The 15,826-nt window shown below is 48.9% G+C and overlaps 1 pseudogene; it reads left to right on the forward strand.

Moving 5' to 3' along the window:
• LOC136484021 (two-component response regulator ORR24-like) overlaps positions 1–12,922 on the forward strand; it is a 29,257-nt pseudogene extending 16,335 nt beyond the window's left edge.
• Positions 12,923–15,826: the final 2,904 nt, after the last annotated feature.

Genomic DNA, 15,826 nt, shown 5'->3' on the forward strand with positions numbered 1-15,826 from the left:
GGGTCAAAAATAGAAAAATAGTAAAAAGACCAGCCGAGCAAGCAGCCAGTCCTCGAGCCATTTACGGAGATATCTGAAAAACCCAACCGTGGCGAAAAAACTGGCTATATAGTAACTATTACTGAGCCTCAATAAATGGTAGAGAAGTCGGTGATTATTCGGTGAGTGATAACCAACGGCAGCGATAAATGAGCGACGTGGGTTGCGGTTGCGTGAAAGCCTAGGTTACGGCCCATTAAGCCACATCGGAGAATTCAGAGGGGCGCAAATCACGGGAACGGTTTCCCAAAAACCCACGAATGCAAAAGGGTGGGGAAAGTGCTTTATAACTGCGCCGCCGCATCCCGCGTTCATACCTTTTCCACTTTGCCATTCCGTCTTCATCCTCAGCCCTCACATTTCTAGATTCGCATCCACGCACGCTCCCGATGCTAGTCCCCATCCAGATCTGAGAGATGGCGCCGAAGAGGAGAGTTGTGAACCCAAAGAAGGTGAGCCCAAAGAAGGCAAGAGCGGGAGCCAGTCGTGATGAAGAGTGGGTGCCATCACGCACGGGGGAAGCGAAGCTCGAGAGATTGGTGGAGGCGGGCGTGCTTCCTGACCGCGCCACTGTCGGATGGCGGCCAGCCAGTGGTGAGCCCTTCCCGATGCCTAACACTGATGAAGCTATAGTCTTCGAGGATTATTTCTGGCGTGGGTTGGGGTTCCCTGTTCATCCTTTCTTGCGGGATCTGCTGGAGTTCTGGGCGATTAGTCTATGCAATCTCCACCCCAACACCATATTAGACATCTCGATCTTTATTCATTTCTGTGAGACATTTCTAGGGGTTCTTCGCACTTCAACCTCTTCAGACACCTATTCTGGTTGAAGAAGAAGGGCGGTGGTGGTTCCAAGGTGGTCGGCGGCGTATATCTGCAGCTCCGAGATGGAATGGCCAGCGAGTGCATTAATGTACCGTTGAACACTTCTCTGAAAGGGTAGAACTCCAAGTGGTTCTACATGAAATAGAGTCACCCTGCAATCCGCTGTGACGTCCACCATATCCCGAAGAACCAGAAAAGTTGGTCGAAGAAATCGAACAGTGCTGACATGGAACCAGTAAGGGAGCTCCTCGACCTGCTTGAAGGCATAGAGATTAGCGGCGAACTAGTGGCGGCGAGCTTCATAGTGCGCCGAATCCAGCCCTACAAGGATAGGGCCCACCCGAGCTTTGACTACAAAGGTGATGACGACGGGACTCGGGAGAGGACAGAACGGCTGATGAAAAAATTGTCCTAGAGCGGGCCATAGAGCTATTCGGTCCCAATGCCTCGTTCAGCTAGCCAAGGCAAACGAGGGTCTTCAACTGTACAAATCCGCCTCCTCAGGTAACCATCTCGATTGTTTTTTCTCGATACTTTTAATCCTAAAGCATTGTCGAGCAGTGAACTGATTCACTTATGCAAAGATCCATTCGCAGGAAAGAGGGGTGTACTTCTCTGGCGTGCCGAGGGGTGTAGACGCCCGGCCACCGACTCGGCCTAAGGAAGATGCGGCCAGCATTTCGTCAGAGTCTGGGGGCACCGACGCTGGTCAGACAGAAAGTTCGCCCCCCAGTATCGGAGAAAGTCCAGGGATAAAGGGCACCGACGCTGGAGGAAGACGGCGGCCGCCGGTCCCCTCAAACCAGGCGGCATCTCGCTTGGTGGCGACCAGACCACTCGAACACGAAGGACCGTGGTGCTCGAGTGGTCGGATGACAATGAAACTTCGGTGGTTCCTCCACCGAGCACTAAAGCACCTCCACGCAGCACGCGTGTGGAGGAACAAGTGAAGAAAGGTGAAGAAGTTCCCTCACAGTAGGCGACGAGAGTCCCTAAGAGACAGACGATGGGAGTCCCTACACAGCAGGCAGAGGAAGTCACAGAGCGGCAGGCGGAACAGAGGCCAACGGTGGAGGAAACGGGACCGCCACCCCAGAGCACGGAAGTCGACCCCATGGCCATGCCTGGGTGCTCGGGTAGGCATCACCGGTTCAAGAAATTGTACCGGCAGACCAAACCGTGAGTATCCTTTCCTTGGAGTTACTTTGTCATCATTTCTTAGCTTTTTTGGCACTTGACGAACTGATCTGATGTAGTGCAAAACGTGTGGAGGGTCTGACCCCACCAGTCCAGACTATCGAACCGCCGAGGGCTGATCCCATGGTGGAAGCAACGCCGGTGGCTATTGTCCTAGAGTCCCCGAGAGCTCGGCAGCCAGAGGAGGAGTCAACCAGAAGGGGGTCTTGTCCGAGCAGCTGGCAGCTACATCCGAGCAGCTACGGTGCAAGTCTGAAGAGCTAGCGAGTGCCTCCATGCAACTAGAATAGACGCCCGAGCATCTCAAAAGTGTATCCGAGCAGAAAGCAGGTATGGTATATCGGTGAATGTGCTTTGTATTGTTGAACAACCATATTTTTGGCGATGACTGTTGTGCTTGTAGAGCAAAACACAGAGCTCGGCCGGCTGTGCCAAGCCCTCGAACAACTCCGAGAGGAGAAGGCAAAGGAGATAGGGCGAGCAGATAAACTGGCCGAGGAGTTGAATGGTAAGTACTCCCTGGTCAGAGTTAATGCTGAAGTAGTTTCCGTTCTTGACGGAACTTTGTAATGCTTGCAGACTACCGTCGGAGGGTCAAAGCGCAATTCGATGTGCTGGAGCAGGACGCCCGAACCCAAAGGGACAAGTTTGATGCCGTAGTTGCCGGAGTCAAACCAGTGCTCGACTGCATCGACCTAGAGGCGGCTCCTCAACCCGATGGTAGGCCGCCGCGCCCGGACATCGTCATCAAAAGGTGCAAGATGGTGTGGGAGAGCTTCAAGAACTTCAACCGCGACGTCGTTGTTACCGGCATTACTCATGCCCTTGCGGTGGTCCGATCCCACTATCAATCCATTGACCTTCAGGCGATAGTGGGTGGATTCACTGAAGGACTGAGCGAGGCAAAGACCCAGCAGCTGGAGGATGAGGTGGAGGATGCGGCAAAAAAGCTGGCTGGCGACATTAACCAGTTTGGTGAGACGAGCGGCAATGGTGAAGCTCGGTGATCTACTCGGAGATTATCATCTGTAATTTCTGGACAGTGTAGTTAGAACGTGCGATAGCGCAAAAAACACTTATGTATGTGATAAATGTTATAAGGTGCATGTGTATGCAGTTTGCTTGTATTTTGGCAAACAAATCTTCGTAGTTTTAACCATAACGCAATTATACGTTTTATAAGTAACGTCCAAGCAGTTGGTTCACTACTGACCCCCATGGTCTCGGCTAGCCCATAGTCCATAACATCGAGCGCGGAGCTCGTGCATGTGTAGGAGGAACAGGCATGACCAAGGAACTGCAGCCGACCACCCATAACACAGAGCGCGGAGCTCGTGGCATGTGTAGGGAGAGATCGGAGACGGGGTCTTCTCCATAGAGAACAGAGCGAAACGTGTGCTGCTCGGTGGTTGTCAAAATAACTTGGAGATATACGTAGTAGAAGTGGCGTCTGAGCAATTAGTTCTGTGCTGCGCTCTCGGCCTTGGCTAGCCCATAGTCCATAACACCGAATGTGGAGCCCATGGACGTGTAGGACGAACAGGCATGACTAAGGAACCATAGCCGACCACCCCTAACATAGAGCGCAGAGCCCATGGCATGTTTAGGGAGGGATCGGAGACTGGGTCTTTTCCATAGAGAACAGTACAGAACGTATGATGCTCGCTGATCGGCAAAATATCTTGGAGATTTGGAGAAAAATCTTCGGTGATTTGGAGAAAACGTTTTTGGTGATTTGGAGAAAACGTGTTCGGCGATTTGGAGAAAACGTGTTCGGTGATTTGGAGAAAACGTGTTCGGCGATTTGGAGAAAAACGTGTTCGGTGATTTGGAGAAAACGTGTTCGGCGAAAACGTTGGAGATTTGGAGAAACGTGGTCGGCGCAATTATGGCGATTTTGTTTTGGAGTTCGTCATGGAGTGGCATAGAGCCTGGAGACCATAAGTGGAGATTTAAACCATAATGGGGAAAAATGGAGACAAATTATGGAGATCAAAACTTTATTCATCATAAAGTGGAGAGTACATATCTAGGGCGTTTCAAGGATGGAAATGTATGAGGTGCTCGATGTGCCAAGAGTTGGGAACATCGATTCTATCTAAGTCACATAGGCGATAAGACCCTATTCGGGTAATGTCTTTGACAACGTAAGGCCCTTCCCAGGGGGAGGAGAGCTTGTGCATCCCTTCGGTTTTTTGTTTCCTACAGAGAACGAGGTCGCCGACAGCAAATGATCGACCTTTGATGTTGCAGTTGTAGTACCTCCGCAAGCCTTCTAGATACTTGGTTGTGCGGATGCAAGTGATTAGGTGTTCTTCCTTGGCCCTATCGATGTCCTCTGTCCGAACAGCTACGGCTTGCTCTTCATCATAATTTTCCACCCTAGGTGCTCGGAAGGCAATATCCGCTGATAGTATGGCTTGTGAGCCATAGACCAAGAAGTATGGAGACACACCGGTGCTGTGACTAGCTTGACTACGTAGTCCCCAGACTACAGCTAGTAGCTCCTTGATCCATCTGCCCAGGTACTTTTCTTCTTTCTGATATAGTCACTTTTTGAGGGCATCAAGGATCATGCCGTTCACCCATCTGACCTGGCCGTTGGCTCTAGGATGGGCAACGGAGACGTATTTGACGGAGATTCAATGGTCTTCGCAGAAGTCCCAAAAGTGATGGCCAGTAAATGTAGTTCCAAGGTCGGTGATGATGCTGTTTGGGAGACCGAATCTGTGGATGATGTCTTCGAAGAGCTCGACTGCTTTCTTTGCAGTAGCCAAGACGAGCGGTTTATACTCAATCCACTTGGAGAACTTATCAATGGCGACATATATGTACCGGAAGCCACCTGGCACTGGCTTAAAAGGGCCAATCATGTCCAGTCCCTAGCATGCAAAGGGCCAGGAAGCTGGAATGGTCTACAGCTCTTGTGCCGGCACGTGTATTTGCTTGGCAAAAAATTGGCATCCTTCACAACGTCGGACGAGTCTTCTACATCGGAGATGGCCATGGGCCAATAAAAACCAGCTCGAAAAGCTTTGCCAACCAGGGTTCTCGATGCCGAGTGGTTGCCGCAGGAACCCAAGTGAATTTTGAGAAGTAACTTCACTCCGTCTTCTTGGGTGATGCATTTTTGCAGAATCCCTTCCTTGGCACTTTTCCTCATCAAGTTATCATCCAATAGCACGTAATGTTTGCTTCGACGGATTAGGTGTTCGGTTTCAGTATTATCGGCGGGTACTTCAGCACTGGAGAGGTACTTGATGAACTGTTCCCTACAATCGGTGGCCGGCAAAGGTACCGTAAGTACCATCTGCTCATCGGGGGGAACTTCCTGAATTTCCTTTTCTTCCTTAATGGATGGTGCCAGAAGATCTTGAACGAAGACCCCCGGAGGAATCGCGGCATGAGAGGAGCCCAACTTGGACAAGTAATCGGTGAGCTGATTTTGATCGCGTACCACGTGGTGGTACTCGATACCGTAGAACTTCCCTTCAAGCTTCCTGATTTCAGCGCAATATGCAACCATCTTCTCGCTGGAGCAAGACCAGTCTTTGTTAAGCTAGTTGATGACTAGCGTGGAGTCCCCATATACGATGAGGCGTTTGACACCAAGCTCAATGGCTATACGGAGTCCGTGGAGACATGCTTCATATTCGGTAGCGTTGTTGGAGGCCGGAAAGTGTATCCGGAGAATGTATCGGAGCTTATCCTTAGTCAGCGTAATGAACAGAATGCCCACACCAGCACCGTTGATGTTAAGGGCGCCGTCGAAGTACATCACCCAGTGCTCAGGGCAGGTGGCGGTGATGGGCTCTTGGATCTCGGTCCACTCAGCGATGAAATCAGCAAGCGCCTGAGACTTGATCGTAGGCCTGCTTCTGAATTCAATGGAGTAAGGGCCGAGCTCGACAGCCCACTTGATGATACGGCTGTTGACCTCTTTGTTGCGGAGGATGTCCCCTAGAGGGAACTTAGTGACCATGGCGATCTTGTAATACTCGAAGTAGTGGCGGAGCTTGCGTGACGTAATCATAATGGCGTATAGCAGCTTCTAGACCTGAGGATAACGAGTCTTGGGCTCGTTAAGAACCTCGTTGATGAAATATACCAGATGTTGCACCTTATAGGCGTGCCCAGCCTCCTCACATTCGACTACAATTGTTGTGCTGACGACGCGAGAAGTAGCGGCGATATAGATCAGGAGAGTTTTGTCTGGCCGTGGCGCAGTCATGATCAGAGGCTTTGTTAGGAACAACTTAAGCTACTCGAAAGTTTTGTCTGCCTCTTCCGACCAGGAAAAGCGCTCGGAGGCCTTGAGGAGTTTGAAGAAAGGTAGCCCTTTTTCACCGAGGCGCGATATGAAGCGGCTTAAGGCAGCCATGCAGCCTATAAGCTTCTGTATATCCTTGACGCATGTTGGCCATTTCATGTTGGTGATGGCGGAGACCCTGTTAGGATTGGGCTCGATGCCTCGTGCACTGACATTGTAGCCCAGGAGTATACCGAATCGAACTCCAAAGATGCACTTTGAAGGGTTTAGCTTCCATCGGTACCTTTTTAGGTTGGCGAATATTTCTTCGAGATCAGCGATAAGATCATCGGCGGTCTTGGACTTGATGACCACATTGTCAATGTAAGCTTCGACGTTGAGGCCAATATGTTGATCGAGGCACATCTGGAAAGTCCTTTAAAAAGTCGCCCAAGTGTTCTTTAGTCCGAAGGACATGGTGGTGTAGCAATATGCACTGAAGGGCGTGATGAACGATGTCTTGATCCAATCTTCTTCCTTGAGGGAGATCTAGTGATAGCCGGAGTAACAGTCAAGGAAGGAGAGCAGTTCATAGCCACTGGTGGAGTCTACAACCTCGTATATCTGAGGCAAACCGAAGGGGTCTTTAGGGTCGTGTTTGTTAAGATCAGTGTAATCAACGCACATTCTCCATTCTTTATTCTTTTCTCGAATGAGAACAGGGTTTGCTAACCACTTAGGATGATACACTTCTTTTATAAATCCGGTAGCTAAGAGCCGTTTTATTTCTACCCTAATAGCCTCCTTCTTGTCTGGCGTGAATCGGCAGAGTTTCTGCTTGATCGGTTTGGCGGTCGGTGAGACATTCAAGGAGTGCTCGATCTTCTCCTGAGGTACCCCCGGCATGTCTGCAGGTTTCCAAGCAAACATGTCGGCGTTGGCATGTAGGAAGGAGACGAGTGCACTTTCCTATTTGGGGTCAAGGTGAGCCCCAATCTTCATGGTCTTGGAGGGGTCGTCGAGGCCGAGGCCGACCTCCTTTATTTCCTTGGACTTGGCAGAGACACAGGGAGGCTCTAGCTCTGGGGTCTCCATGTCGTCGGCGGGCAACATCTTGGCTTCGGTGACCACACTGGCCATCTAGATGGAGAGGTCAGTGGCTTCAGCGAGGGCGAGACTCTCTGTCTCATAGGCGTAGGCGATGGAGAGGTTGGCCTGTAGGGCTAGAACTTTTGTAGGCATAGGCATCTTCAACACCAGATACGCGTAGTGCGGTATAGCCATGAACTTGGCCAGAGCTGGCCGACCAAGTATGGCGTGGTAGGCGGTGTTGAAATCGGCGATGTAGAAGTTGATGTGCTCGACGTGGTAGTTTCTTACCGTGCCGAACTGTGTTGGTAGGGTGATCTCTCCAAGCGGTTTGGAGGCCCTGCCAGGTACCACACCCCAAAAGGAAGAGTCGGAGGGTGTGAGATCTGCTAATCCGAGGCCCAGCTCCTTTAGGGCTCCGGCGAAGAGGAGATTCAGAGCGCTCCCATCGTCGATGAGCACTTTTCTGAAGAGCACCTTCTGGACGGTTGCATCGAGGATGAGGGGGAAACGCCCTGTGTAGGGAATGTCTGCCCACTGGTCGGTCCTACTAAAGGTGATGGGGACCTCAGACCATGGGCGATAGTTGGGGTTGGCGACAGCGTCCTCCATAGTGATGTTGAGCACCCGCCGTGCGGCGAGCTTCCGTTCTCTTCTACTCTCGGTGGAAGCGAGGCCCCCAAAGATGATGGTAACCACCTTGTCATGGTCCTAGAAGGCATTGTCATTGCCCCCAGGTGGTCGACAACCTCCGGCTCCATCATTGGCGTCGTCATCCAGCTTTTTGTCCTAGAACTCCTTAGCCAAACCGAGGCAGTTCTTCATCTTGTGCTTGGCATTCTTATGGAGAGGGCATGGGCCATCGAGGATCTTCTTGTACTGTTTGTCATAGTTGCACTTGGCATGAGGTTCATTGACGATAGCGACGATGTGGTCGGGCCGATGGCGCAATTTTGACCAGTCTTGGGACCTTCTGGCCGATCACGGCCACTGTCACGATGATAACTATAGTCGTCATGGCGGTAGTCATTGTGGTAGCGGTCGTCGGAGCGGTCGTCATAGCGGCATGTTGGGCAATGAGTGCCCGCATCCTCATTGAAGCGCACCTTGGCTTCCTCGGCGTCAGCATACTGGTTGGCGGTTGTGATCATCTCGCCGATCCCCGTGGGTGGCTTACGGTTCAACTTAGAGCGAAGCTCATGGTGATGGAGTCCTCGAATGAAGGCAGTGATGACCTCGGCTTCCATGATGTTTTGAATAGAATTCCTCATCTCGGAAAAGCGTTGGATGTAGCTGCGGAGGAGCTCAGATGGCTTCTGGTTGATGCAGTTGAGATCATGCTTGGTTCCCGATCACATACACGTAGCCATATAATTGTCGGTAAAGACTTTTTTCAGCTCTTCCTAGGATCCAATGGAGTCCAGGGCAAGGCTAGTAAACCAGTTCATGACGGTTGGCGCGAGCATGACAGGAAGATAGTTTGCCATGACACTGGTGTAAGCATGTAACCACTGTGTTGGATTCATCCTCCCCTCGTAGGCTCGACCCTAGTGATTTTGAAACCACGGGGCCACTGAAGTGTTCGGAGCACCCTTGTGAATGTCGGGGGCCCCTTGGGGTTGTCGGCGCCATCATCTGCAGCGTTGCCACCGGCGATTGGCTCGAGGGCTGAGTCTAGGTTGCCATACTCTTGCTCGTACTCCTGGCGGTGGCGTACTTTGTCTTCTTGGCGACCAAAGTGGCGTTCGTCGATACGTCGTCATGCATCTTAGAGATTGTTGAGGTGCACCCGGACGTCCTGGTCGACCTCCTGGTCATGTTGGCAGTGATGTTCAGTGTGGTTGCCCCTAGCTCCGCCCTGGAGGGGTTACCTATCATCACGGTGCTGGTCGGTGAAGCGACTTTGGTGGTGATCGGTTCTTGTGGCGACTGATCGGCGAATCGAAGTGCTAGAGCAGAAGGTCTCTGATCCTGGCGAATCTCATTGACCTGGCAGTGTGCCGCTTTAAGCATGGATGTGACCTTGGTGAGCTTGGGCGTCTACGGGAGGCGAGCCAGCTCGTTGGTGGCCACTGCCAGATTGGCGCTTGGAGTCTTGAAGATGTCATGGCCGTCAACACGGAAAAACTCTTCGTCGAGATTGCGCTGGAGTGGCCTTCCTTGCGAGTCGAGCTGCTGCTCGGCCATCGTGAGGGCATTCTCGTTTGCTCGGCGTTGTGCGCGGTTGACGTTTCGGTTCTCACGAGTGGCGCGTTCCTCCTCGGTCTTGCCGTTCCGAGGGGGGCTATCAACGCTGACATTGAAGATCGCACCACCCCGGAAAGGATGGAGAGGAAGTTGCTCGGTGAAGGTTTCAGCGAGGGTCTCCGTAGAGCCTTGGGACTCGGAGTCTGGATTCTCCTCCGGGATGTCTGAAGGGACGCTCCAGAGCGTCGGCTGACGTGGAGCATGTTGACGGCCGGTGGAGGCTGGTCAGCGAGAGGAAGGATGTCTCCCACCTGGTCGGTGAATTTGCCCCTCAGGGAATCTTGGTAGGTGGCGGCGATGTTGGTGAGCCCGAAGGGCAGCACCGCAACTCCTAGAGTTTTCTGAACAGCTTCCAATAGATTTGGATCAACGGGTGGTCGGCGCTGAACCAAAGTGTCCAGAGCCGATTCGGCGATGGAGAGGCAATCGGTGAGCTTCAGACCGACCCGATCAATGGACTCGATCAGATCGTCATTGTTGATCTGCCTCCTCTGGTAGCGAGGAAGCGGGTGGCGAGTTGCTGATGAAGGCGACCTCGGAAGTGGTTCCAAGATCGGATCCGCAGTCGCAGGTGCGGGGATGATCGGCACAAAATCGATCTGCGCTAGCTCGAGGAGCTCTCTGACTCCGTCAGCGTTGATGATCTAGAAGATCGATCCGACCATGAAGATCTGGTCGGGCTGTAGGAGGGACGAAGAGCCTATGGAAAAAGCCATCTTGTTCAACAAGGAAACAGCATGCAGACCCCTACTTGGCACGCCAACTATCGACAGAATATCATCGGCAGTCCTCCGAGGGGTATCCCACGAAGGTAGATTGATCGGCAGAGGAGCGTGAGATCAAGAACAAGAAGGCAACAGAGACACACGAGTTAGACAGGTTTAGGCCATCAATATGACGTAATACCCTACTCCTGTGGTCTGTTGGTTTGTATTAGCTATCGTATGATATTGCGTGAGTTTGGAGGGGGTCCCTGCCCGCCTTATATAGTCTGGGGAGCAGGGTTACAAGTCGGTTAGATCTGAGAGATAACCGTAAAGTAATAACTGATTACAGGAATCTTGGGATCACAATATCCTAACAGATCTCGTAGTATCTTCAGGATATCTTCTAGATGTCTTGCAGAAGGCGCCGAGCAGAGTCGTGCCCCGCAAGGCTTCGTCTTGTGGGCTAGACCACCCCTGAGGGCACAGCCCATGTGGTCTGCCGTGGGTATCCGGGGTCATACCCCCCACATATGTCTAATTGGTCTTGGGGTAGATTTATCATCTAAACCATATTTTTTCGTTCAACTTTCTTGCATCTAAGAGGGGGGGAATTATTGCGCTATGGTTCAAACCAGCCATCACTTCTAGTCTATTGAGCTCATTGACTTTTGTATGTCGTAATTGACTTATGTTGCCTTATGTCATGCAGTGCTATCCGCAAACACCAAGACACAGACTATAGTGAAAGGGATAAAGCATGGGGACTGTGATTATGTGGTAAAGCCAGTGCGCCTCGAACAGCTTAGAGGCATATGGACTCATGTGGTGAAGAATAGTAAGATTGATCCACGGAACAACATTAGCAGTGGTAGTGATGATGATGTTCAGAAGTTGTCATCTGGGGATGTTGATAAAGGTGAGAAGGTTGGAGCAAACCGTAGAAAGATGTACTCAAACAAAAACAAAAAGGTCATGGATGTTGTTGATGAGGACAACGAGAATACATCAGCCCAGAAGAAGCAAAGGGTCTAGTGGTGTGGTCAACTACACCGGAAGTTTGTAGAAGCTGTCAGTCAGATTGGCATCGACAATAAGTTTTCGCATTTCATGCTTTATCTATCAACAATTCTTCTGTTAAATTCTCCATCTGTCCCAAAAAGAATGGAAATCTCAAGTTTCAAGGTGGGATTAGCAGAGACGCAAAATTATGCATGTGCCCCTGCCTTTTTGTTTCATAACGCATTTCTGGATTCTTCTGATCCGTCGTTATTTTTTCCTGGTGCAGGAGGGAGGCGTTGGTGGGAGGACAGATGGATGGATAGGGTCATGCATGTGGTGATCTGTCAAATACATGTTTTGTTTTTTTTTGGTGGGCTCCACTTAAAAGCTGATATCAAACTCAGGTTTACATGTTTTTTGAGACAATTTAAAGCATAGGATCATATATTTTTTGGGACGGAGGGAGTATGTTTCTCTTAACAAATATTTTGTTGTTGTAAATGCAGGGGCTGTTCCTAAGAAGATATTAGAAATCATGAATGTGGATGGCCTTACTAGAGAGAATGTCGCTAGTCATCTGCAGGTTTGGTTTCTACTCTTATGCTCGATCACTATGCTTGTGTTCCTATCCACTATATTATTGTTAAATATATTTGGATAAAACTTGTTTCTTAACAAAAACATGTTTCTATTTTTTATTTCAGAAGTACCGAATCTATCTTAGAAAGCTCAATGATGAAACACTGAGGAATTCTAGTCCATTTGCTGATGAAACTGAAGCATTGCGGAGAAACATGAATGTCCCCTCCTTCATTGGCTCTCCGAGCACAAGCAACCATTTTGCAAAGATGAATTCCTCATCTGCAATTGGAACGCAAACTTTGCTGCCCACACAGTCAGTTCATGTCATGGGCTCACAGAAAAACTTTGGCATTCCTTGGTCAAACATGGAACCAGGTGACCACGGTGTCAACCTGCCCAAAGATGTTATGCCTATGCTAGCGCAGGATATCAGCAGATTCATCTCTTCTAGCAAGTCCTATGCACCTGTATCGAGTGGTGGGCTGCCAGGTGCAAGCCAGTGCTCACCTTCTGGTCCTTATGGCAGCTCAATTGGAAATATTTCAAATCGTGTGGTATTGAGCGCAAGCAAACATTCCTCTGTTGATATTTCAGGGCGTTCATTTGCAAATAGCTCAAATGACAGTCCAACATTGACCTCGAACATGTTCTTTTCTTCATCTCGTTCTTGCAGCTCCTATGCGAGTATATTGTGTGGCAAGATTTTGGGATCAAGCAGAGGTATTCCTTTCGAAGATGTAGCAAATGGTGACATGCTGGCTCCTTCTAGTCATTTACCATTGCAGTCTCCTGAGTTGTTGAAAAAGCCTTCGGTTCAGCTTCAATCATGTTCTGCTGTCCAATTTAACGAGGTTGCTAGGGAAGTTCACAATTTGCAGGACCTAGCAACTCCTGGAAAGCTGTTGTGCCATCAAGGTTTTCTGATCTTGGTCATAATGTTGGAAAGCCTGAAAATCCTACGCAGGGTAACATTTTCAAGATCAACTAGGTGTCTAGACTTGCATGTTCCCCAAGACAGATTCCAACTTTCGGAAATGAGTATCAGAAGAAAATCATAGGAATCATGGGGAAAGCCGTACCACTAGTAGGTTTCAGAGAGCAGGTGGCACCATTTAGCTTTGAAAACGACACACATTCTACATTGACGCCGAATGGCAATTCTGCTTTGGCTAGTTCTTCAAGCACGAGACCTGACCTTCAGATAGACAATTCTGCAATGCTGACCCAGGTGCTGAATGGCGGTGGTGCAAGTGACAACCTCCATGAAGGTAGCACCGTTAATCATCAAGCTGTTAGTGACAAACTGAATAACATCAATGAATTCCTCATGGGAACAAGTGAGGCACAGAATGTGGAGAGTGATGACTTGGATGATTTCATTGCTTCCTTGGTTAATCAAGTAAGATCCTTTCTCCTCCTTTTTATGCATAAATCTGTCTCTGTCCTTATTTTCATTTTATTACATTTTGCATTTTTGTGCAAAAGTAAATTAACACAAGAGGAATTTACCTAACTAGTTGATAAATAAAAATACTTCTAGTTGTTAGTACTCGGTGCATTGCTCAGATTCATTATGCTTGTTCATGCATAACCCGACCATAAGACACGTTAAATTGCTAGCTTATTTTAAATTTACCCCGTCTAGGCTATGGATTTGCATGTGGAATTGATGACGACTACTTATATGATGTTTATCTAGCTGAACCTGTTTTCTTTCAGCCGGATTTCGTCAACAATGGTGATTCTTTGATTGACGGGGACTGGGAATTTGCCCCTTGACTCTAGAAGAGAGATGTTTCTGCGTCGCCTAGCTGCTGACCAGATCATGGTTCTCGCATGTTGTATGTGCAAATTTGCACTGTTTGTAGTACGCTAGCTAGGAGCAGGCCATCTTGGATGGAATCCCCATGTTTCTCTAGTGTATTCATGCTGGTTCTCTTTTGTATCAGCTGTAGCTTTTAACCTATGGTCTTAAGTTTGGCGGGAGGTGTGGGTGTGCCACCCCTGCCAACCCTCGACCTATGTGTTCCTCTTCGGCTTGAATTTTGATGGTCATATTTATTTTTATATAAAACAACCTAGCCCCTCTTAGGGGTCCTTTCTTAAGTTGTGATCATAGACAAAGTTATGTAAGATAGGTCCAGTTTTCATGTATGTTTTAGCTATGTAGTGGTATGATTTTCATGAACTGTTTGAACTGTTGTATTTCATCTGTTTTTTGAATCAATGAAATGCTGCTATTTCTTGAAATTAGATTGATAGCCCATATCTTTTTTTATGGAACACTAGAATAGACAGAATAAGTGAGACATAGTTCCATTGTTCATTCCTATACTCTGAGCCAAATAGTAGTGCAAGACATGAAGGAACCTTCAATTCGTAATTCATGTATGCCTGGTCGAGTCAAACAGTTCCTGATGCTCATAACTTATTGACAGTTCACCTTATATCATCATAATTTTTCTCTGTTGATAGTCTTGTGTGTAAGAAAGAAAAGGTCAATTTTCTTTTTAATTTTTTATACAAATGCAAACTATGTTCGATTTCCTTGACTTCAACACAAATTGCGCTTCCTCATAAAGTTATTTGTTACATATCCTGATGATAGTGGTCTATTCATCCCTGTGATCTCAACTTTCTTGTCTCCTTCACTCTCATATAAGTGTAAAATTGTAGAATGTTAATGTTTACATATGGACACATTTTACAAAGAGCACGGCTCTAAATTCGTCTAGCAGTGTCATCCAGCCTTAATTTTTTCCGACTGCGTCATTCCATTCCCTATACTCCCAAATGTAATTGCTCCTCTAATATACACCTCTTTTTCTTCTGTGTGTATGGTTTTCAGTTCAACAGTTGTTGGGGGAGCCCGTATGGAATATGGACCAACTCCCCCTTGAAGAGGCCCAGTAGAATTTAGTGTAGTAGCTTGAGAAAAGACAAAGGCCATGGTGAAAAGTCAGAGGCCAAGGAGCTATGAAGATTTGTCAAAGGCTATGACGAAAAGTCCGAGGCCGAGGCGCTATGAAGATTTGTCAGAGGTCGTGATGAAAAGACAGAGGCCGAGGCAATTTGAACATCAGTTAGAGGCCGATGAAAAAGTCGGAGGTCGGAGCACTTTGAAGAAAAGTCAAAGGCCGCGATGGAAAAGGCAGAGGTCAGAGCATTTTGAAGAAAAGTCAGAGGCCGCGATGAAAGAATTGGAGGTCGGAGCCCTTTGAAGAAAAGTTAGAGGCTGCGATGGAAAAGTCAGAGGCCGAACCACTATGAAAAAGCCAAAGGCCACGATGAGGAGTCCGAGGCCGAGACACCACGAAGGTTAGTCAGAGGCCATGACGAAAAGTCAGAGGTCAAGGCACTATGAAGATTAGTCAGAGGCTATGGTGAAAAATCGGTGGTCCAGGCACTACGAAGATCAGTCAGAGGTTGCGGTGCGAAGAATGATGGGCTGAAGGCCCAGGCTCGGCAACGGCCCATCAACAAAGGCGGTAGCAAAAGAAAAGGACTCTAATGCCCCGGAGGCGCGAGCACAGTGTACTGGAATATATTGGAATATGCCTTGGTTGCCTAAGGAGTGTTTCTGTACCCAACAAATATTGTAACCGTACCCTATAAAAGCGGGAAACCAGCCACCCTGTGGGAGGATGGCGTGTAATTCAAAACCCTAACTATTGCCTTGGTAACTACGTGAACTCCGTGTTCGTATCTGTGCCTCTGCTAGTCGAAGGCCTTCGCTGTAAAGCGGAGCTTTCGACCCCAATGTCGAGCTATAGCGAGCTCGCCCCTCTCACTCTCACTCTCTTTTGGGATCCATATATCCCAACATTGGCGCCCACCATGGTCGGCACGAATAATTTTTTCGAGAGTGAAGGTTTGAACCTTTGACAGCCTC

Source organism: Miscanthus floridulus, chromosome 9 (genome assembly GCF_019320115.1).
Source record: "Miscanthus floridulus cultivar M001 chromosome 9, ASM1932011v1, whole genome shotgun sequence".
In the NCBI taxonomy this organism is placed as follows: Eukaryota; Viridiplantae; Streptophyta; class Magnoliopsida; order Poales; family Poaceae; genus Miscanthus; species Miscanthus floridulus.